Source organism: Macaca fascicularis, chromosome 6, assembly GCF_037993035.2.
Source record: "Macaca fascicularis isolate 582-1 chromosome 6, T2T-MFA8v1.1".
Lineage (NCBI taxonomy): Eukaryota > Metazoa > Chordata > Mammalia > Primates > Cercopithecidae > Macaca > Macaca fascicularis.
The window spans coordinates 103619726-103647228 of NC_088380.1; the positions used below are offsets into that span (position 1 = coordinate 103619726).

The following is a 27503-nucleotide window of genomic DNA, read 5'->3' on the forward strand; positions in this document are numbered from 1 at the left end:
GTATCTTCCAAATGTTACAAAATCATGCATAGATAAAATGTATTCAAAGGGCAAAATAAATCAGTGGAATTCCTGTAACAGAGGAAAAACTCCATTGTTAAAGTTGCACAAAACTCCATTGTTAAGGCTGCAGATTCCACACTGAAATTAACTTCTAAGAAACTAATACTTACTGAACTTATGTATAGTATCACACCATAAGCACTAGTACCTGAAAAAGCTATTAAAATATTTCTCCCCTACACAGAGGCTGATTTTTCTTCACGAACTTCCACTAAAACAAGTTATTACAACAGGCTGAGTGTAGAAGCGGAGTGGATATGAGAATCCAGCTGTTTTCTATTAAGCTAGACATTAAAGAGATCTGTAAACTGTAAATGACATCACTCTCCTCACCACATTTTTGTTTTGTTTTGGAAAATGCATTTTTCATAAACTGTGTTATTTATATTAACATATAATATATTACTTTTACTTTTATATGAATAAATAATTTAAGACTTCCCCAGTATTATTATTTAATTTATTTTATTTTGAGATTGAGTCTCACTCTGTCACCCAGGCTAACGTGCAGTGGCACGATCTCAGCTTACTGCGACCTCACCTCCCATGTTCAAGTGATTCTCCTGTCTCAGCCTCCCAACTAGGTGGGATTACAAGCGTGCACCACCATGCCCAGCTAATTTTTTTATTTTTAGTAGAGATGGAGTTTCTCCATGTTGGCCAGGCTAGTCTCGAACTCCTGACATCAAGTGATCTGCCCACCTCAGCTTCCCATAATGCTGGGATTATAGGTGTGAGCTACCGTGCCCAACCCTGAGTATTATTTGTGAATATAGTAAATATCAATAAGCCACACTTAAAAAGCCATTTGGAATCCTCAATTTTTAAGAAAGAAGATGGGTTCTGAGACCAAAATATTTGAGAACTTCAGATGTAGATTAGGCCTAAGAGAACTCCCCAGTGGCATTTTCCTCTCACTTTTCTCTTTGAGGCCCAAGTCCACACAAATTAAACAAAATAGAAAAATTAAATGGGGCCAGGCACGGTGGCTCATGCCTGTAACCCCAACACTTTGGGAGAACAAGATAGGTGCATCGTTCGACTCCAGGAGTTCAAGATCAGCCTGGGCAACATGGTGAAACCTCATCTCTACAAAAAATACAAAAATTAGCTGTGTGTGGTGGCACGCCTGTAGTCCCAGCTACTTGGGAGGCTGAGGTGGGAGGATCACCTGAGCCCAGGGAGGTTGAGGCTCCTGTGAGCCATGATTCTGCCACTGCATTCCAGCCAGGGTGACAGAAGGAGACCCTGTCTCAGGAAAAAAAAAAAAAAATATATATATATATATATATATATATATATATATATATATGTGTAAAACTTTATATGTAATATTTACTATACATAATTTTTATATAATTATATATAATACTGTATAAAACTTAATATATATGAATATATATTAAATTTTTAATAATTACTAAATATACATATATGTCTGAAAGAAACGGCTAATATTTCCTGGTGTGTCTTCATGCCATAGAACATTGACTCTCATTTTCACCTCAGAACTATTCTGGAAGGCAATAGTTGATCAATCTCATTTTGGTAGAGGAAGGAAGAGGCTCAGAACAGTTAAGTAAGTTGCCCGAGGTTACAGAGCTAGTAAGTGGATAATAGCCCCATAGGTTTTCTCAGCATTTCCCATGAGACCAGGATGCATCTGATGATTATCGGAAATATTTAGGTCCAAAATACTTTTGCCTAAAGTATAAGCACAATTGAGGTGAAATATGGCTTTGATTTGTTTGAATTATCCCCATAACTGCCTTGGTATGGCTACTTTCCTGGGCCAGGGAAGACAATGGCATCACAGAGGTCCCCAAATTTCCTGCAAAATTCTATAAACCAGCTGGGCCTGTCTTTAAACTTCTTGGTATAAATCCTCTTCCAAAGGAAAAGAAGGGTTGGAGTTATTTTTTTTCTTTTCCTTCTGTTTTTGTTCTGGCATTCTGTTGTGAGTATGGAACTGATTACTAAATAGGGTCAAACAGCTTGAGTCGGGCTTCCTGTGTGAATGTGAACAGTGCTGATTTCTAGCCTTGCATTTGATATGTTATCTGTGGCGGCTGTGCCCGACGTTGAAGTTTCAGATGGCTTCCTTCAATTTCCTGTATTGTTGTAATTTTGGCTGTGTGTGCACATGTGCAGGTGTGGGCAGAGAAAGCAGTGAAGACAGAAGAGAGGATGTTTCTCTGTGTTTACTTGGATTTTGTGAAAGGTTTTTAGTTAGATAGTGAGAGGGCCACATGTTTCAATGGAAGGAACCCTGGTTAGCAAAAACGAAGGTTCTCTCTTGTCTGCCACTAATTGCCTGTGTGTTTTTTGGCAACTATTTAGTCCTCGGGCCCAATTCTGCTTCCTTGTAAGGCCCCTTCCAGCTCCGAAATTTTGTAACTCTGGTTTCTACTCAAAGCTTCACTTTCCAACTCCCCACACTTGGCTGTTCTAAAACGTTTGTTTTACCTCCTGATTTTACTTTCCATGCCTTTTTTGTTCTCCTCCACTTCTCATTACTATCCCATAGGCTTTTGGATTTAAGTTCTTCTAGAAAAGTTCCTCCTTTCTCAGCAGTTATTTTTCAGCTTCCGTTGTCTCTGAAAAAAATATTACAAATGGTCGACTTTATCTTGGAAAGAAGATCCAGAATGTGTTGGCTTCCTGTTTTGTTGGTGAGATGTGTAGAGCTTGGAGATTGGACTTGGGTCAGGATTCCCCGCTAAACCTTATATGAGATAGCTCAGAGCTGCTGGGCGGGCCGCTATTTCTCTCTCTGCTCTGTGTTTCTTAAACTCAATTAACTTTAAATATGCAGGATAGGCCAGGCGTGGTGGCTCACGCCTGTAATCCCAGCACTTTGGGAGGCCAAGGCTGGTGGATCACGAGCTCAGGAGTTCGAGACTAGCCTGACCAACATGGTAAAACCCGGTCTCTACTAAAAATACAAAATTTAGCCGGATGTGGTGGTGCGTGCCTGTAATCCCAGCCACTCAGGAGGCTGAGGCAGGAGAATCGATTGAACCCGGAGGCGGAGGTTGCAGTGAGTTGAGATCTCGCCAGTGCTCTCCAGCCTGGGTGACAGAGCGAGACTCTGTCTCTCTCTCTCTCTCTCTCTCTCTCTATATATATATATATATATATATATATATAATAAAATAAAATATAAATAATAATATTCAGGATAATGGCATATCTAATTCATCTGCTTTTATGGCCCAGGATGAACGTTTAAATGGAACCCGGAAATGAAACGAAACTCCTCGTTTTTCATCAGCTTCTAGTCCCAAGCTGACGGCGCCCCTAGAGCCTCCACAAGTGGCTCTGGCGCCATCTGGTGGTGGGATGCGCTGATGCTTTGCTGCCTGATGGACAGAAAACACAGTGCGTAATGAAGAAAACCTGTTGACTGAAATACACGCAGAGACTTAAACAAAGGACCGGTGACATTTGCAGCACATGACTCAGTAGCCTAAAAGTTCAAATTTGTTATTAAACATGCAAATTTGTGAAAGTTACAGAATCTTTGGGACCATGCAAAGTGAAGATTGATAGGTGTGTGCACTTTAGACATGAGGCATGTTCAGTTTGTAACTTTGTAATGAGATGCTTGCTCTTAGTATGGAATCCAGATGTTGTCTGCTGGTAATTTATGCTCCTGTGCAAAACGTGGGCAAATTGATTAATTTTTATCAATCTCATTTCATCTTGTTCTCATCTGTAAAAGATCATGTCTAAGGACCCTTACACGCTTTAAAAATTTTCAAGGAACCCCAAACATTGCAGTATTCTGATTTCCTCTGGTGATTTTATGTGCCTCACAGCCATGCTTTCTTCTATCCTCCAAGAGTTTAATGTTAACAGGAGGCGTGAAAGTAATACTAAGAATTGTAATTTATTGGATGCTGCTATGTTTTTTATACTATCCTAGGTACTTTCACATTTTAAAAATTCTGGCTTACAAAAGTCTGTAACGAAGTATCACTGTGCTCATTTTACAGATAAGGCATGTAAAGCTTACCGCACTCTGCTTTCCATGTTTACAAACTAAAAGATAAATGAGAAACAAGGAAGAAATATGCTAATTGTCTTTATAATTCAGCACGACACCGTTTACCGTGCATTTACAGCTCAGTGCAGTTTGCCACTTTCCACCAATACAAAATGTCAAGTATCCAAGCCACATCATCGCTCTATCTTCACATACTGATAAAGCTGCTGCCATACCGAAAGTGTAGGAAGAGTTTTAAAAATGCATTTTCCAGGGTGCCGGGGGAAACAAATATTTGCCAAGACCAGAGCTGGTATTTCACAAATCTCTTTTCTGTGAGCTGAGGAGTGAGGAGAGGTGGAGTGACAAGCCGTCAAGTGTAATGACCATGTCCCAGATGCTGATGCAAGGATGGTGAGTGGCAGAGGACTATTGGCAGCTGTCTCGGACATGGCACCACAGCAGCACTCCGTTTCTGTTGACCGGTTTGTTTGGGTCTTCCTTTTAAAAGTCGGGCATCCTTTCCCAAAGAGTGCTCTGTAAGGTGTTCGTACATTTTATATGGAAAATAAAGCTTTTGAATGAAATATTATGAGAAACAAGTGGCTGAATACAGTTAAATGGGTTTCTTTGCTCTAGTATAGGATTTATTGAAACCTTTCATTTGTCAATGTGTACTTTTAACATAATTTATAAATTAAATGTATTTTATTATACAAATTAAATACAGGTGATAGGGTTTGGCTGTGTCCCCACCCAAATCTCATCTTGAATTGTAGTTCTCATAATCCCCATGTGAGTCGGGAGGGACCTGGTGGGAGGTAATTGAATCATGGGGGTGGTTAACTCGGTGCTATTCTCATGATAGTGAGTTCTCACAAGATCTGATGGTTTTATAAGGGACCCCTTCTCTCAGCTTACATTCTTCTCCTTGCTGCTGCCATGTGAAGAAGGACATGTTTGCCCCTTCCACCATAATTGTAAGTTTCCTGAGGCCTCCCCAGCCATGCAGAACTGTGAGTCAATGAAACCTCTTTCCTTTATAAATTACCCCGTCTCAGGTATGTCTTTATTAGTAGTGTGAGAATGGACTAATCCAACAGGTCAAGGTTAAATAATTCAAATAACCCCAATAGCTGGGGAGCTGGGGATAAGGCAGAAAATGTAACCTTTCTCCCAGAGCTAGGAATCCTTCAACCTAACTACTTTAGCAGACTTGTGTGTGTGTAAATTTCCAAAAACTACCCTAGTAGCATCACCTCGCTTATGTGGTATAGTGCATTAAATCTGATGAATGTTGAAATAATGCTCTGTAGACGTCAAACAGCAACCCTGGTCCACACTTACATAGGGCAACAATGAACCCAGTAACAGCTTCTCTTTTGAGGAGGGCTTGTGCTCTCTAGGTGGTACACCCTCCTGCCGTTGCACCCTTAGGTCACCCACCTGGCTCCTTGAGACATTGGGGTTTGTTTCCAATGGTTGAAATGAATGATCAAACCCACACTGACTTGATATTCAGACATACTTTTCTATATCATAGATATTAGTCATCAACATTTTAGGGCATAAATTATGTTTCAGAAGTCTGTTGAGAATTCCTAGGCTGCTAAACACTTGGGAAAATCCCAGACCCTGATGCATTGCATCTTATCATTTGCTTTGTTTTGTTTTTTTGTTTTTTGAGATGGAGTCTCACTCTGTCGCCCAGGCTGGAGTGCAGTGGTGCGATCTTGGCTCACTGCAACCTCTGCCTCCTGGGTTCAAGCAATCCTCCTGTCCCAGCCTCCCGAGCAGTGCCCACCATCACGCCCGGCTAATTTTTAGTAGGGATAGGGTTTTACCATCTTGGCCAGGCTTCTCTTGAACTCCTGACCTCGTGATCCACCCCCCTTGGCCTCCCAAAATGCTGGGATTGCAGGCATGAGCCACCGCGTCCAGCCACATCTTACCATTTTAATAGCAACATCTTTACTTTGTGCCTGGAACTTTACATGCAGGAACTTCATGAATGCTCCCAGCAGCCCTATAAATGTAGGGGCATGTAACATCTTTGGTGTATAGAAGATGAACTGAGTCAGAGAGTAGTTAAGCAACTTTCATCCCTACACAACTTCCAGAATCTCTTAGTGACTCCTACTGTTTCCCCTAGTTAGCCTTTGATACTCTCCATGAGATCTGCTGTCAGAACTTCATCTGATCCTGATGGAGCCTTGTTGACCTATGGAATTTCCCCTTCTTTTCCAGTGCTTACCTCTCATTAGGACCCATGGGTCATTCCTCTGAGCATGACACACTGGGGCAAGTGTCTGTGTCAAACTCTGTTAGAAGTTTCTATATTAAGATATAAAGAGAAAGAAGCAAAAAGCAAACTTTTATGTACACTCTGACTTCAGTTATGGGAAATGCATGGAAAAGAAGGCTGTAAGGAAACACGGTGATGACATTGCATTAGAGTTGTAGGACAATGGATGTTTTTCTTCTATTTTCTTAGTTTTATGAAATATGGTATATCAGTTATTAAATGAGAAAGGTTTACCTTCTTACTAATTTAAATATTTCTTTCCAAAAACTGAAATACATCTATCAACTCAGATGGTTACCAGGCAATATCACAAAATATGCATTTTTTTTTTTTTTTTTTTGAGATGGAGTCTTGATCTGTTGCCCAGGCTGGAGTGCAGTGGTGCGATCTCAACTCATTGCAAGCTCCACCTCCTGGGTTCACACCATTCTCCTGCCTCAGCCTCCCAAGTAGCTGGGACTACAGGTGTGTGCCACAACACCTGGCTAATTTTTTGTAGTTTTAGTAGAGATGGGGTTTCACTGTTTTAGCCAGGATGGTCTCGATCTCCTGACCTTGTGATCCGCCCATCTCAGCCTCCCAAAGTGCTGGGATTACAGGCATGAGCCACCATGCCTGGCCAATATGCAATATTCTTTAAAATAGTTACCATTTATCAATTGCTTAATAATTGTATCTTACATATGTAACCTTGAACCCCTGTAAGAACTGACCAAAGCAGCTATTATTATTATTATTATTATTTTTTGAGATGGAGTCTCACTCTGTCACCCAGGCTGGAGTGCAATGGCATGATCTTGGCTCATGGCAACTTCTTTTTTTTTTTTTTTTTTTTTGAGACAGAGTCTCGCTTAGTCGCCCAGGCTGGAGTGCAATGGCGTGATCTCGGCTCACTGCAAGCTCCGCCTCCTGGGTTCACGCCATTCTCCTGCCTCAGCCTCCCGAGTAGCTGGGACTACAGGTGCCCGCCACCTCGCCCGGCTAATTTTTTGCATTTTTAGTAGAGACGGGGTTTCACCGTGTTAGCCAGGATGGTCTCGATCTCCTGACCTCGTGATCCGCCCGCCTCGGCCTCCCAAAGTGCTGGGATTACAGGCGTGAGCCACCGGGCCCGGCAAGGCTCATGGCAACTTCTGCCTCCTGGGTTCAAGTGATTCTTTTGCCTCAGCCTCCTAAGTAGCTGGGACTACAGGTGCAAGCCATCACGTCTGGCTAATTTTCGTATTTTTAGTAGAGACAGGTTTCATCATATTGGCCAGGCTGGTCTGGAACTCCTGACCTTGTGCTCTGCCCTCCTTGGACTCCCAAAGTGTAGAGGACTACATGCTCACAAACGAGACGTTCCCGATAAGTCCTGCTCTTGCAAATGAAGCAGGGCATTCCTTCCATGCAAACAGGGAGGACAAAGGAGCCAGCTGCAAACAGCAGACCCTGGGGGCTGATTTATGTGTAAACATCTTGAAAATCCAGAAAGTCAGGGAACGGTCAGAAAAACAACAATGTGTCTTGTGACTTGGCAACATTCGACAAACGACTGTATAAAATAAAGCAGAGCATGTCGTTTGGGGTGGCAGCCATGTTTGTCTCGTCCTGTGTTGTCTTGTGTGTTCATTCCTTTGTTTAGGAAACACGCGGACCCCAACACAAAGTACTGGGATTACAGGCATGAGCCACTGCGCCTGGCCCAAAGCAGCTATTATTATACACTTTTTGAAGCTGAGGAAACCAAGGCCTAGAGAAGGGCAGTGATTTTTTTTCCAAGAACACATTGCTGGATTTACATGGCCAGGCTCAGGTTACTTCAAAGTGATCATCATCACCTAATCATTCACCTGGTAGAAACTTATTCTTTCCATTTTCAGGTTACTCAGAAATTTTGTTACTGTATCAAGATCACAGGAAGAGTGTTTGAGATATCACCAGAATCTACAGCCTCTGATGGTGCTCCTGGGTTCAGCTTCTAGCATTACAGGCATGCTAGCTTGTCTCCAAGATGGCACCCATGAACCCTAAATTCCTGGATTGATGCTCTTGCCTAGTCCTCTATTGTGTCATATCAGGGTTGTTCCAAGTAACCAATAGAACACAGCAGAGGTGATGGCATGTCACAAAGTTAGGTCATAAAGGACATCATGGCTTCCATGTTGCTGGCTTCCTCTTGGATCACTTCTTCTGGAGGAAACCAACTGTGTGTTGTGAGATTTAAGCAATCCAGGGTGAGAGCTACATGGTAATGAACAGAGGCCACCAGCCGACAACCATGCCGGTGAGGAATTTTTAGAGGCAGACCCTCCAGCCCCAATCAGGCCTTCAGATTGCTGCATCCCACATTGACTACAACATTGTGAAATGACACTGAGTCAGACTCATCCAGCAAAACCACCAAACTCCTGACCCACAGACACTGAGATAAATGGTGTTTTGAACCACAGAGTTTTGGGGGTAATTAGTTACACAGTGATAGATAATTGATAGACATTGCAGATAACTTGTCTCTTTAGTCCATAAGACTTTAGACAGAGAGGACCTCTACTTGAAGATCTATTCTTAAAGAACTACACCTGGTCAGGCACAGTGGCTTATGCCTGTAATTCCAACATTTTGAATAGGCTGAGGCAGGATGATTGCTTGAGCCCAAAAGTTTGAGAACAGCCTGGGAAACATGGTGAAACCCCATCACCACAAGAAACTTTTAAACAATTAGCCAGTCATTGTGGTGTGTGCCTGTCGACCCAGCTACTTGGGAGGCTGAAGCAGGAGGATTACTTGAGTCCAGGGGTCAAGGCTAAAAGTGAGCTGAGATTGCACCACTGCACTGCAGACTGGGCAACAGAGTAAGACTCTGTCTCAATTAAAAAAAAAAAAAAAAAAAAAAAGAACTACACCTGAGAAGACTTCTCTGTATTGGGATCTGATTTAAATAATTACATCCTGGACTTCAAACCTGGACATCCTGTACAAGTTTGAGACTTCTGGGAGGAGTTGAGAGGAATGAGAGTATTTTACATGTGGGAGAAATAGAAATAATTTGTGGCCAGATGGTGGACTGTGATGATTTAAAATACATCCACAGATTACTTAATATTTCTTTCAGAAGATGGAACATAATTCCCCTTCACCTGAATGTGGGCCGTTCTTAGTGATTTGTTTGTAGCGAATAGAATGTAGAAGTGATTGTGTGTGATGTCAGAGACTAGGTCATAAAAGTGATGGTGTTTTCCGGCTTGCTCTTACTCTTGGATGATCTGCTCTGGGGAGAGTTGTGAGTAGACCTCCAGCCCACAGCCATATGAGTGAGCCTCTCAAAGAGTGGATCTTCCAGGCCCAGTCAAGCCTTCAGGTGACTGCAGCCCCAGCCAACATCTTGGGAGACCCTGAGTCAGAACCCCTGCTAAGTCACTTCCAGATCCCTAAGCCTCAGAAACTGTGAAGAAAAAAAAGTATGTGGTTATAAGCCCTAAGTTTGGGGCATAATTTATTATGTAGCAATAGATAATATGTCTGATATGGTTTAGCTGTGTCCCCACCCAAATCTCACCTTGAATGGTAGCTCCCATAATTCCTTCATGTTGTGGGAGGGACCCGGTGGGAGATAATTGAATCATAGTGTGGTTTCCCCCAAACTGTTCTCATGGTAGTGAATCAGTCTCACAAGATCTGATGGTTTTATCAGGGGAAACCCCTTTTGCTTGGTTCTCATTCTCTTCTCTTTTTTGCTGCCATATGAGATGTGCTTTTCACCTTCCACCATGATTGTGAGGCCTCCTCAGATGTGTAGAACTGTGAATCCATTAAACCCATTTTTCTTTTTTTGGTAAATGGTCATGTCTTGGATATGCTTTTATCAGCAGCATGAAAATGGACCAATACAATGTTATTGCTGAAAATTTAACTTTATAATATTTTCATATTTGGATGAGAAAAAAGATTTTAGATAAATCCAAGCAAACTCTTTTCATCCTAAGGTAATAGAAACAAAGTAAATTGCCCCTATTCTTGCTCCTATTTTGTCCAGTATAAACCCAGAAATGCCGTTTGTCTTTATTGTCTAATTATTTTATTGTAGAAATGTATTCAATCACTATATTTAGTTTAGAGAACTTTGCTGTAAACAGAACATTCAAAAAATTTTTAAATATATATTTTCTGAATAGCTACTTTATGATGTACACTGGGCATCCAGCGGCTATAAAGATGAATGAGGTACAGTTCTTATCTTCATGGAATTTAATCTATTCATGGACTATTAAATAATTAAAAAACAATAATATATATTAAAGTACCAAATGATATATATCCATATATTCTAAATTGTCTATTACCGTTTTACTCCTGTCTTTTCAACTTAGCCCTTGCAACTGAGATCTTTCCTAAATTTTAAGTATGTTTTATTTTAAAAAATCTTTTAGAGATGGAGTCTCACTCTGTCACCCAGACTGGTCTTGAACTCTTTGCCTCAAGCAATCCTCCAGCCTCAGCCTTTCAAAGTCCTGGGATTACAGGTGTGAGCCACCGCACCCAGCCAATTCATTTATTTAAAGCTGAATATACCACCAGGTGTGGTGGTGTATGCCTATAGTCCCAGCTAATCCAGCTACTCAGAAGGCTGTGGCAGGAGAATCCCTTGAGCCTAGGAGTTCTGGACTGCATTACAGCCTGGGAGACAGAGCAAGACCCCGTCTCTTAAATATATATATATTTATGTATTTTAAAAATATATTTATATATTTATGTATTTATATATATATTTTTATATATATATATATAATACAAAGTTAAAAACTCACATATCAAAGTGTGTACTCCTGAATTCACACAGTGACACACCCATGTATCCACACAGTGACCCACCCCTGTATCCACAATTAGATTTGGGAGCAGAAGATTACCCAGCCCATATCCTGAGGAGCTGTTATTTTGCCTTCCATCGCCATACAAAATTTTGCCAGTTTTTGAAATTTGTGAATGGAATGATATATATGATTTTTGGTTTGGATTCCTTCACTTAAGTTATGCTTGTGAGTTTTACTTTTGCTGTTCAGGGTAGCAGTAAATTCCCATATCTCTATTACATTAAATTATATGAATATACTTATATAAATACACTTGTCCATTCTACTGTTGATGGATAACTTGATGATTTCCAGGTTTGGGCTATAACGAAAAGTACTGCTAGGGACATACACGTACATATCTTTTGGTATCATAGAACTCTTTTTATCTGGTCTACACTGGCAGTGGAATTGCTGGGTCGTAGTGTACTGTCTTAGATTGGACTTTTAGCTCAGCTCTGTCTCCCTCTCTGTGTCCTTGCTGTCTGGCTTTTCAGTATCTCCTATTAGTGGAGTTTCAAGTTTTTCCACAACTTGTTCCACATCTGCAACAACATTTGATATTATAACTCTTTTTTTATTTGTGATGTTCTTGAGTGTTTTATTATTTATTTTTTACCTAGGTTTTCTCCTGTGCTTGATAAGTCTGAAGGAATTAGAGAGAGAGACCGTGTAAAATATAAACTGCTCCTGAGTCTGAATAGGATGCATTACAAGATGTAACAACTTGTTTGACAGACCCTTGTTCTCCCTGAACAACCAGATTTGTCCGAATTCCTACCTGGTTACCAAGTCGTTAGTTACCAGTTGTTTGTTGGTTGACTAGTTAGTATCAACTCAGCATTGGTCCGTTCTGTATGGATGTATATGTATATATATAAGACATATATTTAAATATATATAAGGATGTATATTTAAACGTGCTGATGGCTGGGTGTGATGGCTCACACTTGTAATCCCAGCACATTGGGAGGCCAAGTTGGGAGGATCGCTTGAAGCCAGGAGTTTGAAACCAGCCTGGGTGACATAGTGAGACCTCCTCTCTAAAAACAAACAAACAAAATAGCTGGGTGTAGTGGCACACACATGTAGTCCCAGCTACTCAGGAGGCTGAGGCAGGAGGATCGCTTGAGCCCGGGAGATCGAGGTTACAGTGAGCTATGATTGCATCATTGCACTCCGGCCTGGGCAGCAAGACCCTGTCTCTGAAAATAAAATAATAATAATAATAATAATAATAATAATAATAATTATAAATTGTCCTGGGCAGATGAGGACTTTGATTCAGCATCCGGCTTTCATTCTCCAGAAGAGGGCAGCCTCATTCCATGTTTTGTCTGTAGCCTCCCTGCAGACACCTCCTCCCTCCTCTATTTGTTAAAGGGCAGGCTTTATTTGTTAAGCGCATTACAGCCTCCTGGGCAGCCAGGTGGGAATTTGGGAGGTACTTTTTCTCTTTGTTCTTTCTGGCTCTCTAACCAGATTCTAGTTAATTCCACCTGAGGTCTGCATGTGTCCTAGTTTCATTTCTAGACCTGCTGTCCCAGCTCCCTACTGTGTCTCCCAACCTCCTGCTGCAGAACCCTCAAAACTCAGACCCTCCCCTCTCCTCCCTTCTCTGTTTTCCAGAGGAATTTTTCCAAAGCACGTGCTCAAAAACGTTCCAAGGCTGTCTAGCATTTGAAGAAATAAATACGTGTGATTAGGTTAAAGTCTAAATCCCCCGGTGGCATTCTTGACCGCTAAGAATCAAACTGCAATCCACTTCTCCACTTTCCTCTACTTGTACTCCCCTCAAAAAACCCACATTTCCGTGGAGTAAGCAGAACTAGGGTTTGAACAACTTTAAATCCGAGTCTAAATGCAGAGCTCAATGTCTTTACTGTCTTTACTTTCCATCCATATGACCGTGGCAAGGAACTTAACCTCTATGAACCCTGGTTTTCATATCACTAGATGGGGCCCAGTGGTACCTGCCCCTCATGGTTGATGTAACAAATAAACGTTGCTACGAATGTAAGAGTTCCTGGCATAAAGTGACCACATGATAAATGATACTGTCATTGTCATCATCATCAATTTACTTAATTTACTCTGAGCTTCGCTTCTTCTCTGCCATTGTCCAAATTCCCTGCTCTCCTGCCCTACTGAGATTTCGTCTTGTGAGGTCCAGCCTTGTGTCACCTCCTTTATGATAACCCTCTTCCTCCCCCAGCATCCCATCGATCACTGCTACTTCTGAGCACCCTCATTCAGAGTCAGGTAAAAATTCGTTCACCCAGGTTTACTAGGCACCCCCAACAGCGCCAGCACTATGCACTACAGTGAAAGAGGCAGACAAATCCCTGCCATGGTGACAGGTATACTCTCGCAGATAAATATGCTTAAATAAATAAATAAATAAATATGCGTGATGAGTTTCAAAAGGAAATTCACATAACTCCGGGACCACAGAGCAGGAAAATAACTTAGTGTCTCTTCTGTATCAGGGGCAGGTGCCCCAAAGGCTTACCTCGGAAAGGCACGTCGAGGCTGAGATGGAAGCGTGATTAAGTCAGGCCAACTGAGGAGTGGAATCACATTCTAGGAAGAGAGAACTGTGCCCCTCTTATCTTTCCTGCCTATTTTAAATTCTCCAAGATCAGACACTGAACCTTTTTCCCATAAAATCTCCAGCAGAGCCTGGAAAGGCCCTTGGCTATAGGAATTCTTCAGAAATTGATGAACAAAAAAATGCAAAGAAATGGCAGTTTTTAAAATTGAAGTCTTTAAAACGATAGGGAAACAAGCTCTTTCTGTTCCTGTGTTTTCTGTCCCTTTCTCCGGGTGGTTACATATTTTGAGTACCAAGATGATATGGTAATGAAAAACTCTAGTTCTTCGCAGACCACCTCTTCTGACGGCTGAGAGCTCACAAGATGGCATGGGTGAGGGTTGCTTCAGGACAGCTTCTTATCCCAGAAGCAGGAGAGTTCTACCTGTGTGGGGTGTGCAGGTCACTTTATCCATCACACGGAAGTTCCTTCCTTAGCCAAACAAGAGTATAGGGTTGAGTTAGACACCCTAACAATCAACTTCTCCTGGAGTCATCTTATTTCCTGGAACTTTGGGGCTCAACTACATTTGTTTTAATGAGAAGCTTTTAGTTGCCTCTGAGGTGGGGACAGTGCTCTCCCATGCAGCAAGAACCAGGCCTGTGGAAGTGGCCCCCCTATGCAGTTTGAAGGTGGCAGCTCCACTCACTCTATGCCAAGCACAGACACAGGAATCGTCACCAAGCTTCCCGGGCAGGCAGGTCAGTGCTCAGGCTCAGCGCTACATCCGGGGCTATTCCAAGTCAGGTTTCTTCCACTCCTGGGCAGCATCTTGGGGGCTCAAGTTCACTGCTGCCAACAGCTGCTGGCGAGTGGGGCTGTTCCCACCCTCCCCTCAATGCAGAGTCTCCCTGGGTAAATCCTTTGAGGGCCCTGGCCTCTCATGGGTGGGGTTCACTTCAAAGTGGCTGTGAGTTCTCTTCTGGAGCAAGAGAGCTCTAACAGAGGGCTGCCTACCCTGATTTTTCAGGGGTGGCGTGTTGGGAAAGAAGGGATATCTCTATCTCAGCTTACCATGCCCTTCATTTTCAGTTAGTCTCAATATTGCAGGTGTACACTCCATAGTGATATTGTTCCTAATATCCATGGATGGAGAGGACGATATCACTCCCAATAGAGCAGGTGGTGAACACCCCTTCTGTGACATTGTTCCTAATAGCCAGTGGGGGAGAGAAGGATATTATCCCCAATATCGCAGGGGGTGGACACCCCCTTGTGATATTGTTCCCTATATCCTAGGAGGGAGACGATGATACTAGTGGCAATATCGCAGGGGGTGTACACACCCACTGTGATATTGTTCCGAATATCCAGAGGGAGAGAAAATTATATGACTGACAGTATCACAGGGGGTGTACCTCCTCCTGTGATATTGTTTCTTATATTCAAGGGGAGAGGATGATATTACTTCCAACATCGTAGGGGTTGTGCACACCTCCTGCGATATTGTTCCTAATATCCCGAAGGGGAGAGCATAATATTACTCTCCATATCACAGGTGGTGTGCACCTCCTTTGTAATGTTGTTCTTAATATCCATGATGGGAGAGGATGATATGACTCCCAATATCGCAAGAAGTGTACCGCCGCCTGTGATATAGTTCCTAACATCTAGGTGGGGAGAGGATGATATTACTGCCCATATCGCACGAGTTGTAAAACCCCTTCGATATTTTGCCTACAATCCTGACGGGAGAGGATGATATTACTCCCAATACCGAAGAAGGTGTACACCCCCCTGTGACACTAGGCCCAATATCCACGTTGGGAGACAATGACAATATGCCCAATATCGCAGGGGATGTACACCCACTCTGGGATATTGTTCCTTATATCGAGAAGGGGAGAAGATGTTATTACTCTCAATAACGCAGGGACTGTGGCTGTACACCCCTCCTGTGATACTCTTCTTTATATGCTAGGGAAGAGAGGATGATACTACACCGAATATCGCAGGGGGTGTACACCCACCCCGTGAAATTGTTCTTAATGTACTCCACCTCCCACCACCAGGGATATGGTTCCTAATATCCAGGGGAAGAGATGATAACATTATGCCCAATATTGCAGGGGAGTGTACACACCCTCTGTGGTGTGGTGTTGTTGCGAGTATCCAAAGGTAGAGACGATGATATTACTGGCCATATCGCAGGGGCTGTACACCCTTCTGTGATATTGTTTTTGACATTCAGTGGGGGAGAGGAAAACATTAATCCCAATATCACAGAAGGTGTACAGACCCCTGTGATGTAGTTCTTAATGTACAGGGGAAAGAGAAGAATATTGCTCTCAATATCACAGGGGGTGTAACCACCCTGCCCCCCATATATTGTTCCTAATATGCAGCGGGGTGGAGGCTGATAGTACTCCCAGTATCCCAGAAGGGGCACACACACCTGTGATATGGTTCCTAATATCCAGCGGGAAAGAGGCTGATTTTACTTTCGATATCGCACTGGGTGTACACTGTCCCCAAACCCGGGGTATCGTTCCTAATATCCAGACGGGAAGAAGATGACATGGCTGACAATATCGAAGCGGGTGGACACCTCTTCTGTGATACCGTTCCTGACATCCAAGGGGTGAATGGATGATATTACTCCCAATAAAATATTAACCGTAGAGCCACCCTGGGATTTTGTCCTTAATAACCACAGGGGAGAGGTGATATTACTACCAATATTGCAAGGGATGTACACGCCTCCTGTGATATTGTTTCTGATATCCAGGAAAGGAGAAGATGGCCTTACTACCAATATTGAAGAGATGTACAGTCCCCATGGGATATTGTTCTAAAGACACAGATTGAAAGAGGATGGGATTCCATCCAATATAACAAAGGGTGTACACCTGGCCTGTGATATGAATCGTAAAACCTAGAAGAAGAGAGAATGACATTGCTTCCATAAATACACAGGGTGTACACCCACCCTGTGATATTGCTCCTGTCATCTAAAGGAAGAGATGATGATACTACTCCCACTACCAAAGAAGGTACACACCCCCTTGTGATATTGTTTCTCCTAACTTGTGGGGGAGAGCATGATATTACTTCCAATATGACAGTGGCTTGACACTCAGTCTGTGATATTGCTCCTAATTTCCAGTAGGTAAAGTATGATGTTCCTGCCAAGAGAGTAGTGGGTGTGCAGCCGCCCTGTGATATGTCTCCGAATATTCAGGGAAACACAGGACATTACCCCAAATCTCCCAAAAAGTGTACATCCATTGTGTGATACGGTTCCTAATATCCGGAGGTGTAGAGGCTGGTATTCGTTCTCCTATCGCAGGCTGTGTACACACCACCTGTGAAATTGTTCCTAATATCCTGAACAAAAGAGACTGCTAATAATGGACATACATTGCGGGGGGTGGGTAATTATTACGATCCGCATCCTAATGGGAAGTAATAGTAAGCCCCTCTCTCCCCCTCGCTGTTAGGATCCACATCGCAGGGGAGTGAGGCACCCGCGGTGATATGGGGAGTAATAGCATCCCCCTCTCTCCCCCTGGCCTTATATAAGGAGGCTGGCCTTATATAAGTGCCCCCCAATGCCATCGTAGGCTTTAATGTATTCACTTAAAGTTTTTTCCTCATTTAGATCTGCCTTTCCCTTAATAGGTCTAATTGCTGCCTGACATTCTGTATTAACACTTTCATGAGCAAGCAGCTGAAGGATCACTTTCTTGGCATGAGAATCGGAAATAGCCTTTTGAGCCGCATCCTGCAAACGGGCGATAGAATCTGGAGAAGGCTCCCTCGGACGCTGTAGAACTGTGTTAAAAGAAGGATAAGCAGTAGCAGGGTCGTGAATTTTTTCCCAGGCTCTTAGGCATATAGTTCTGAGCTGAGCAACAGCCACATCACCCATTACCATCTGTTGATTTAGAGTACCCCATGCGTCTCCGATTCCAAGCAATTGATCAGATGAGATATTAACGGGACGTTGGGCTTGAGCATTTCTGCGTGCCTGATTTGTTGCTTCATCCCTCCACCAGGTTTTAAATTGGAGAAATTCAGAGGGGGACAGGGTGGATCGGGCTAATGCCTCCCAATCCATAGGTATTCAATGTCTGTTATAAGCCACACATTGTAACAAGGAACGAACATAAGGAGAATTTGGCCCATCTTGTCCAATTGCTTGCTTTAAGTCTTTCAATATTTTAAAAGGAAATGGCTCCCAGCCTGCTTGAGCAAGTTCTCTGGGTTCCTCAGCTGGCGAAATAATTACCAGAAACTGCCAAGCATTCAAAACCCCCATTTCTTGTGCCTGGCGAATGGATGCCTGGATTGTCCCTGTGCCATAATTTGTATTTGGACCGGCTGGCAGTATTCCTCTCCATAATTAATAGGTGGGCAAGCCTGGATCATTCCCTCATCGTAATTGGTTGTTGGATAAGCCTGAAGCTTTCCTTAGACCTAGTTACTGGCCAGGCCTGCAACAATGGGAGCTGCAAGGCGCGCCTCAGGCTCCCCTTCCAAAAATTCCTAAGGCTGGCCTGGAGGTGGCTATTCCAGACCTTCCCCTAAAGGCACAATAGGCGGCACTGTTTCTTTTATAAATTTTTGGAGATTAGCGTACATACCTTCCCGTTTCTCGCCCTTTTTAAAAATTAGACTGTCATGGTTCACTTTGCTGATAATTAGACTCCTGATTATTCAACTTTCCTATGTCATCCTGAAACTCCTCCTTCTCCTCCTCAGTGTGGAAGGGCTCCAGTGCTGTTTTAATTGCTGACCACACAGACCAAGCAGAGACGGGAATATGGTGGCCCTCTTGTTGTGCTTGTTTTAAGTCTGATCCGACCTTGTCCCAATCTTTTCCATTCATGGTTCCATATTCCGGGAACCAAGGAGAATATTTGTCTACCAGATGGAACAAAGATGTGAGATTTTGGGTACTCACAATTACCCCTCCACGGGGCAGTAACTGCAGTACAAGGCTTAAGTAATTAGCGAACTTACTCTCAGCCTGACCCATATTTTCCTGAGGTTTCCCTGGAATTCTCCGAGCGCCCTACTTACCCTAGAGCTTGAAGTGAAAACCTACTCGGGAGTCCTTTGTCGATCGTCCTCCGCTTTCCATGCTCTGGTGTTCCTTCACTGGATTATTTGTAGAGATTACGGGGAGCCCTGCCTTGGGCACCAGAGACCAGCCTGGGCAACCGAGGGAGACCCCCGTTTCTACCAGAAAAAAAAAAGAAAAAAAAAATTAGCCAGGTGTGGTGTCGCGTGCCTGTAATCCCAGCTACTCCATGAGAAATCAGACAAAACCTGGCACCAGTGACTGATTTTCTTCTAAAATGCTTTCTCCAAAATATTTTTAAAACAAAAGCGGGAAATTGGAAAGGAAAATATTTTGGGCCCCCCAAATCACTAAGATAAAGGGAAAAGTCAATCTGGGAACTGCTTAGGGCAAACCTGCCTCCCATTCTATTCAAATTCATCCCCTGCTCACTGAGAAGAATGCATAACTTATTGCCTCCTTTGGAAAGGCTCATCAGAAACTCAGAAGAATGCAACCCTTCCTCTCTCACCTACCTGTGACCTGGAAGCCCCCTCTTGGCTTCCAGTTGACCCACTTTTGCTTCAGGTTGTACAGGATCAAACCAGTGTTTATCTTACATATGTTGATTGGTGTCTCCTGTCTCCCTAAAATGTATAAAACTGTCAGATACAGCCAGTTTCTCTTCCAAGGTTTGGCATGTCAACGTTCTTGTTTTTTGTTCTGGAACTCAAATTTCTTGTTCTCCATGCCTCCTTGCCCTTAGTTACTGTAAACAACCTTCCCGTCAGTTCTAATTAATAACTCACATCTGTTCCCTTGGTTACCTGCTCTGCACCCATTTCTCCCTTCGAAACCACACGTCCCACCGTTGTAACTCACATTCCCCTCCCCCTTCCTTATTTGGGAAAATATTCACAAATAGCCAACCGGGTCAGTTTTGATCTTGAGGTCTGGCCCAGCCCATGCCAGAGGTAGGGATTGCGTTAGGAATAAAAACCCCTGCTTTCCTTTGTTCCGTGTGCTCTTGAGATTGAGAAAACTTTCGCTTGAGTGCTGGTTTCACTTTGCCGCACGGAGCATTTATCGCCAACAAAACCAAGTTGTGCTCTGACCACCTTGGGCAACTGTCATCAGGACATCCTGATGCTGTGTCATGCACAAGCATCCCCAACCCTGGTAAAATAAACTTTCTAAATACTCTTATCTCCAAATGCTCAGGGAGACTGATTTGAATAATCATAAAACTCCCAGACTGCACTCCAGCCTGGGCGACAGAGCAAGACTCTGTTTCAGAAAAATAAAATAAAAATAAAATAAAATAAAATAAAATAAAATAAAATAAAATACTCCGGTCTCTCGCACAGCCGACTGCGTGAATTACTCTTTCTCTATTGCTATTCCCCCGTCTTGAGAAATCGGCTCTGTCTAGGTAGTGGGCAAGGTGAACCCACTGGACAGTTACAGAATTGTCATTATATTGCTTGCAATTTTATATATATATTATGCACAAATAGCTATAACCTTGTATACAAGGTTAAATGTGAATGTCCTCCTTGCAGGGTCAGATCCCAGCGCAGGAAGGACGCACCCGCTAGAAACCGCTAGGCCAAAAAGGTCATTCTGGCCTCATCCAGCCTCAGGTGAGATCCCAATCTCCTGTCACTCAGGGCCTGAGGGGGCGGGGCCTGAAGCCCCATACAATCAGGGGCGCTGGGGTGGGGACCCTTCAATCAGGCGCCCTGCCGGAAAGGAGAGGGCGGCTTCCGGGATCTGGCTGGCGGGCGCTTTGTCTCGCCTTCGCCACAGTAGGCTTTTTTCTGTTAGTCTCCGCTGCTATTTCTTGGCTCTGGGAGGCCCAGGTGGCTCTGCAGCAGCCTCTGCCACCCTGTGACCTGCGGGTATTGGCACATCCCTAGCTGACGCCAGGACACCCGGGAAGCCGAGGAATGGTGAGTGGACTGCGCCTGGCTTCCCTAAGTGGGGAAGAGGGCTGGTTGAAACCTGCTGGAACCAGCCATGGGTTGCGGAACCTGCGGACGCAGCCGCCGCGGCGCAGCCGGGCCTCAGTCCCCTTCTGTGCAGGGCCGGGCGGGGCGGGCAGCGGGACCCCTGCGTCCTGTCTGCACCTGTGGGCGCCACTTCCGCCGGCCGGAGCCCTCTTCGGGAACCCCGCGCCACCCCCACCCAGGTAGTGCGGTGACCACGGGAGGGTGATCCGGGAGAGCCCAGACTCGGTGTGCATGGTTCCAGCGTGGGAGGAGCTGTGGTTCATGGAGCTTCCAGTCCCACCTTTCTCCCCCTAAAATTAACCTAAGGCTTTGTTAAAACGTTAACGGCATGTTTGAGCAAACAGCGATTCATAAACCAGGTACCGCAGTCATGGTTTGTGGTTTGGGGTCCACAGGAGGGGCGTCAATGAGAGGCTTTGATAAGGTTAATGAGGAAGCAAACCATACATATATACATATACATATATATGTGTGTGTGTGTGTGTATATATATATATATGGTTTTTTTTTTTTTTTTTTTTTTTTTTGAGACCGAGTCTTGCTCTGTCACCAGGCTGGAGTGCAATGGTGCAGTCTCAGCTCACTGCAACCTTTGACTCCCGGGTTCAAGCAATTCTCCTGCCTCAGCCTCCCAAGTGGCTGGGCTTATAGGCGCCCGCCACCACGTCCAGCTAATTTTTGTATTTTCAGGAGAGACAGGGTTTCGCCATGTTGGCTAGGGTGGTTTTGAACTCCTGACCTTAAGTGATCGCCCCCCTTGGCCTCCTAAAGCGCTGGGATTACAGGCGTGAGCCACCTTGGCCAAAATATTTTTCTGTTTCCAAACATTTTACGTGAGAGGAAAGCGGAGAATAAATCATCTGACACTCTACTGTAAAAAAAAAAAATCTTTGTGCCTCTCTTTTCATCTTTCCTAAGTGTACATATTACCAACATGTCTTTAGGTTGAGGTCCCCCCGTGAAAACTTTACAGGGTGTTGTGTCCTCAGCCACCCTCCTGTCTTTTCCTTGTCCTGGCGTTTTAGAACTGTCTGGGGATGACCCAGGATACCCACAGTGGCCATGTCTATTGGAGGGTCTAGTGAGTATCAGCCCCTGGGTCATGTCATCTCCAAGGACAGCCTGAGGTAGTTGGTAGAGTCTCACAGGGGAGCAGCTGGATGCTCTTAGCCTTAGAGAAATCTCCTGGTATAGTTTCATCTAAAATGGTGACCCCTTAGGGTCATTAAAATTTTAGGACATTAAAATTAATGGACAATACAAGTTAGGTCATTAAAATTGTTTCTCCAGTCCGAGTTTTTATTCCTTGGAGACACATTGATGGTCTGCCAATGGGATGCTGATATTGAGAGGAAAAGGCAGAAATGATTTCTGCTCTCTAGATTGTCTCAGACTTATGAAGAGAGAAAGACTGTCCCAAAGGAAAACCCACCCCAGAGAGGATGTGCAAGAACCTGAATATTAAAATGCACTTCAGGCACATAGGAGGACAAAGAGCAGTGCCAGTGCCTCCTAGGTGGTCACTGAGTACTGTACTGAACAGGATGGGTGTCCCTAGGGATAGAATGGCCTGCCGTGACACTTAGAAAGGTCTGTGTTGGAGTCAGCACTGCCTCTCCCTGAGTTTGTTACCTTGAAACGGCTTGTCCGCTTATTTGAGTTTCAGTTTTTCATTGTAAGATACATTTTGTCAGTACAGCTTGAAAGATAAAAATACTATTTCCAAAGAGGCAAGGTAAACTGATGTATTTTATTTGCTAAAAATCCGTATTTATTTCTTCCCCAGAGTGAGTGTAGTAAGTTTTAAAGGTCTGTTCTTTTTAAGGGTAATTTCAAATGGAATTGTAGGACTTAGCTTTGTAAATGCTACTGGTGAAATAGAAGTGTGATAGATAAATTGATGAGTTACAAAGTTTCACCAAAATGTCAGTTCCCCTCTTGTAGCATGGTGAGGAATTTATGACAGTGGGCACATCTGTATCCTCTTATCTGGATATCTGAGGGTTTTTTTGTTGTTGTTTTTTGTGTTTTTGGAGACACTGTCTTGCTCTGTAGCCCGGCTGGAGTGCAATGGCGCCATCTCTGCTTACTGCAGCCTCCGCCTCCCGGGTTCAAGTGATTCTCCTGTGTCAGCCCCCCGAGTAACTGGGATTATAGGCACCCACTACGACACCCAGCTAATTTTTGTATTTTTACTAAACACGGGGTTTTAGGCCTGGCACGGTGGCTCATGCCTGTAATCCCAGCACTATGGGAGGCCAAGGTGGGCGGATCACAAGGTCAGGAGTTCCAGAGCAGCCTGACCAACATGGTGAAACCCTGTCTCTACTAAAAATACAAAAAATTTAGCTGAGCATGGTGGCAGGCACCTGTAATCCCAGCTGCTCGGGAGGCTGAGGCAATAGAATTGCTTGAACCCGGGAGGTGGAGGATGCAGTGAGCCAAGATCTTGCCACTGCACTCCAGGCCAAGCGACAGTGCAAGACTCCATCTCAAAAAACAAACAAACAAAAAAACAAACAACAAAAAGACCGGGTTTTGCCATGTTGGCCAGGCTGGTCTTAACCTCCTGACCTCAGGTGATCGCCCGCCTCAGCCTCCCAAGGTGCTGGGATTACAGGCGTGAGCCACCACGCCCGGCACACTCTATTTTCTTTTTATTCCCTAAATTTTAACATGTTTCAGTTTGTCTGTTCCTTTATCACTTTTTTCTTATGTAAAAAAAATTCTGCCTAATCTTTCGTAAAAAAAAATTCTTCCTGTGACTTTTGAAAGTGTTCTGGTTTTATCTTTCATATTTGAACATATAATAAGTTGATTATGGTTCATGGAATAGAGAAGAATGCAATGCATTTTCCCAAGTAGATGCCAGCCTGGTTTGCCTTATATTTTAAAGTGCATGTGATTTCTTTTTCTATTCTACAGTGCCTACTCTATCATTCATCAACTTTCCATATAAATGCTCGGTCTTTAAGACTTTTTTTGCCCTTGGTCTGCTTGCTTATCTCTTTGCTAATACTGTGCTGTCCTGAATATTTTCGTTTGAAAATCTTAGAAGTATGTTAGACAAGCCATCAGTCTTCTTAGATGACTGAAAATCATTAGACATTTGTCATTTTTACTACGTATGGAAAAGTAGTTTTTCTTGCCTAAAAAAACCTGATTTGGGAATTTATGTGATTTCATAGGAATAGCATCTGGAAGTGGTGACATTAATGTCATTTTAAAAAACGTGTCATATTTCCTCTTATTCCTTTCTGCGTTGACATTGTGCAATAGAAATTTTAAAAATTGTTATATTAGTATTGTTAAATATCAATTATTGGTTTTATTTACTACTCAATTACATTTAATAAGCCTACTGTCTCTTGGTGTAATCACATGGAATAGGCTCACCTCCCCAGTTAACAAGTAACAGCACTTGTAAAATATTGTCTACCAGGGAAACTCATCGAACACTTAGTGTTCAAACTGTGTTTTGGTGTCTGGTTCTCTAAGCACCACTGCAGTGACACAAAATAATAGACCTTCAGCAGAAAGTTTTGGCAAATATATTGCATAAGCCATTTAGATGCAGTGAGTCATTCTTATTACTTAGGTTGGTGGAATCCCTTTCAAAATGTAAGTTACTAATACAAACAAAGATTGAACTTTGTGAGCAGGCATTTTTAAGAATAAGTAGTCTTGGGAATGATAATATTAACTCACTTATGCACATCAGGTAGGACTTTATTATGACAGATACTAGAAATGTACAAAGTGAAGTTAAAAGGTAACTCCTAGCAGCACATCTTACTCCCTGGATTCTCTAATGAGATGGGCGTTTCTACTTTGCTGTTGCCTTTTTGAATAGTTCAATTGTAGCATTAGTACTGCTGTGTGGGAGGGAGTATGTGTGAACAGAGTAAGAGTTGTGACAATCAAGTCATAGAATAAATGCTTGGAAATTTTAGAATCATGTAAACAGCTTAGGAATTGAGTATAGATTCCCAGTGCTGTCAGTCCCACCCATCCTTCTATCCACACGTGTGGAATGTTCTAGGACTCCGTGGCTTTTGAGGATGTGGCTGTGAACTTTACCCACGAGAAATGGGTTTTGCCAAATTCTTCTCAGAAGATTCTCTACAGAGAAGTGATGCAGGAAACCTGCAGGAACCTGGCTTCTGTAGGTAAGAATGACAACATATTTCACTTAATTACAGAAGTATTTCCCTATCATCAGTGCCATTTATGATTTGGAATGTGGCAAGGGAATGATTTGGTGAAGAAATCAGGCATGGGCACTGTGTACAATGAACATTAAATCTAGCAATGTTTCTAAAGTTTGTAATAATTCATGATAATTTTGTGGGTCTGCATTTTAGGAAACAAATGGAAAGACCAGAATATTGAAAATCACTTTGAAAAACCTGGGAAAGATATAAGATAATTTGCACTGAGAAGAGGAAATAAAGTCCTCTAAAGGAATCTTAGCATGTCATGAACTTAAAAACAAGCAATCAAAACAAGTAAGAGTCACTTTAAATTTATTTCTTTTTAGAAAAACTTCATCCAAAATGTAACGTACTTCAGTGTAGCAGTCAGTGTGTGGAAAACAGTTTTCTTGAAAATAGTACTACAAAATTGTGTATATGAATGTTACTATTTTGGTCATAGTCATGCAGGTGGTATCTGTGTTTTCAGTAGTAACCCATTTACTTTCAAATAATTCAGTCATGGCAAAACGAAACAAAACAAAAAAAATGCATTTTCCCTGGTATTGGTAGCAGTGTAAGTCCAAGACCTATTAATAAGTAGAAAGTTATTAAACCAACCAATAATAATGTGCTTGTCATTTTTTTACAGAGATCATATGGTACAGAGACTGTGTGAAAGCAAAGAAGGTAGTCAGTATGGACAAGTTGTCAGCCAAATTCAAAATCTTGATCTGAATGAGAACATTTCTACTGGATTAAAACAATGTGAATGCAGTATTTGTGGAAAAGTCTTTGTACGTCATTCCCTCCTTAATAGGCACATCCTAGCTCACTCAGCATACAAACCATATGGAGAGAAGCAATATAAATGTGAACAATGTGGGAAATTCTTCATTTCTGTTCCAGGTGTTAGAAGACACATGATAATGCACAGTGGAAATCCAGTTATAAATGTACGATATGTGGGAAAGGTTTTTATTTTCTCAATTCAGTTGAAAGACATCAGAGAACTCACACAGGAGAAAAACCCTATAAATGTAAACAATGTGGTAAAGCGTTCACTGTTTCTGGTTCTTGTCTAATACATGAACGAACTCACACTGGAGAGAAACCCTACGAATGTAAGGAATGTGGGAAAACATTCAGATTTTCTTGTTCTTTTAAGATGCGTGAAAGGACTCACACTTGGGAAAGACCCTATAAATGTACCAAATGTGATAAAGCCTTCAGCTGTTCCACTTCCCTTCATTACCACGGAAGCATTCATACTGGAGAGAGACCCTATGAATGTAAACAATGTGGCAAAGCCTTTAGTCATTTGAGTTCCCATTGTAACCATAGAAGTACTCATACTGGAGAAAAACCCTATGAATGTAAACAATGTGACCAAGCCTTCAGTCGCCCCAGTTGCCTTCACCTCCATGAAAGAATTCATACTGGGGAAAAACCTTATGAATGTAAGAGATGCGGTAAAGCTTACACTGGTTCCAGTCACCTTACTCACTATGAAATAAGTCATGATATAGAGGCTGGGTGCAGTGACTCAGCCTATAATCCCAGCACTTTGGGAGGCCAAGGTGTGTGTATTGCTTGAGCCCAGGAATTCATAACCAGCCTGGATTAAAACAATGTGAAACAACCTGGGTAACATGGTGAAACCCTGTGTCTACAAAAAATAAAATAATGCGAGGCGCGGTGGCTCACGCCAGCTACTCAGGAGGCTAAGGCAGGAGAATGGCATGAACCTGGGAGGCGGAGCTTGCAGTGAGCACCACTGCACTCCAGCCTGGGTGACAGAGTGAGACTCCGTCTCAAAAAAAAAAAAAAAAAAAAAAAAAAGCTGGGCATGGTGGCACATTTCAGTTGTCTTAGTTCTTTTTCAAGGACATAAAAAGCCACAGGGGGGTTGGGGGGAAGCCCTGTGCATGCCGATCACGAGGTCAGGAGATCGAGACCATCCTGGCCAACATGGTGAAACCTCGTCTCTACTAAAAATAAATTAGCTGGGTGTGGTAGCATATGCTTGTAATCCCAACTACTCAGGAGACTGAGGCAGGAGAATCACTTGAACCCAGGAGGCGGAGGTTGCAGTGAGCCGAGATTGTGCCACTGCACTCCAGTCTGGCGACAGAGTGAGACTCCATCTCAAAAAATAAATAAATAAATAAAGCCCCTTGAATGTAAGAAATATGGTAAAACATTTACTCTTTCCCATTCCCTCATAAACATGAAAGAGCTCACACTGCAGAGAAAACTTAAGAATGTAGGAAATGTGGTCAAGCCTTCAGATTTTCCTGTTTTTGAAGATTTGGGAGGACTCAGAGTGGAGAAAAGCCTTTTGAATTTAAATTTGTGGTAAGGCCTTCAGTTGTGTTAGTTCCATTTGAAGACATCAGCTCATTCCTGAGAAAAACCCTATGAGTGTCCAGAATGTGGGAATGTTTCATTTCTCTTGTAGCCACTCAAGGACATGAAAATGCACACTGTAGCTGGCTGGACCTTGTAAAT

General features: G+C 43.0%; 1 long non-coding RNA gene across 2 annotated transcripts; it reads left to right on the top strand.

Moving 5' to 3' along the window:
* Nucleotides 1-20542: 20542 nt before the first annotated feature.
* Nucleotides 20543-26634, top strand: LOC135971390 (uncharacterized). Of its 2 annotated transcripts, XR_012414575.1 has the most exons (4): nucleotides 20543-20739; nucleotides 24842-24968; nucleotides 25164-25307; nucleotides 25645-26634. It is a non-coding gene; the product is annotated as an uncharacterized lncRNA (long non-coding RNA). The 2 variants fall into 2 exon arrangements; XR_012414576.1 differs by lacking the exon at nucleotides 24842-24968.
* Nucleotides 26635-27503: the final 869 nt, after the last annotated feature.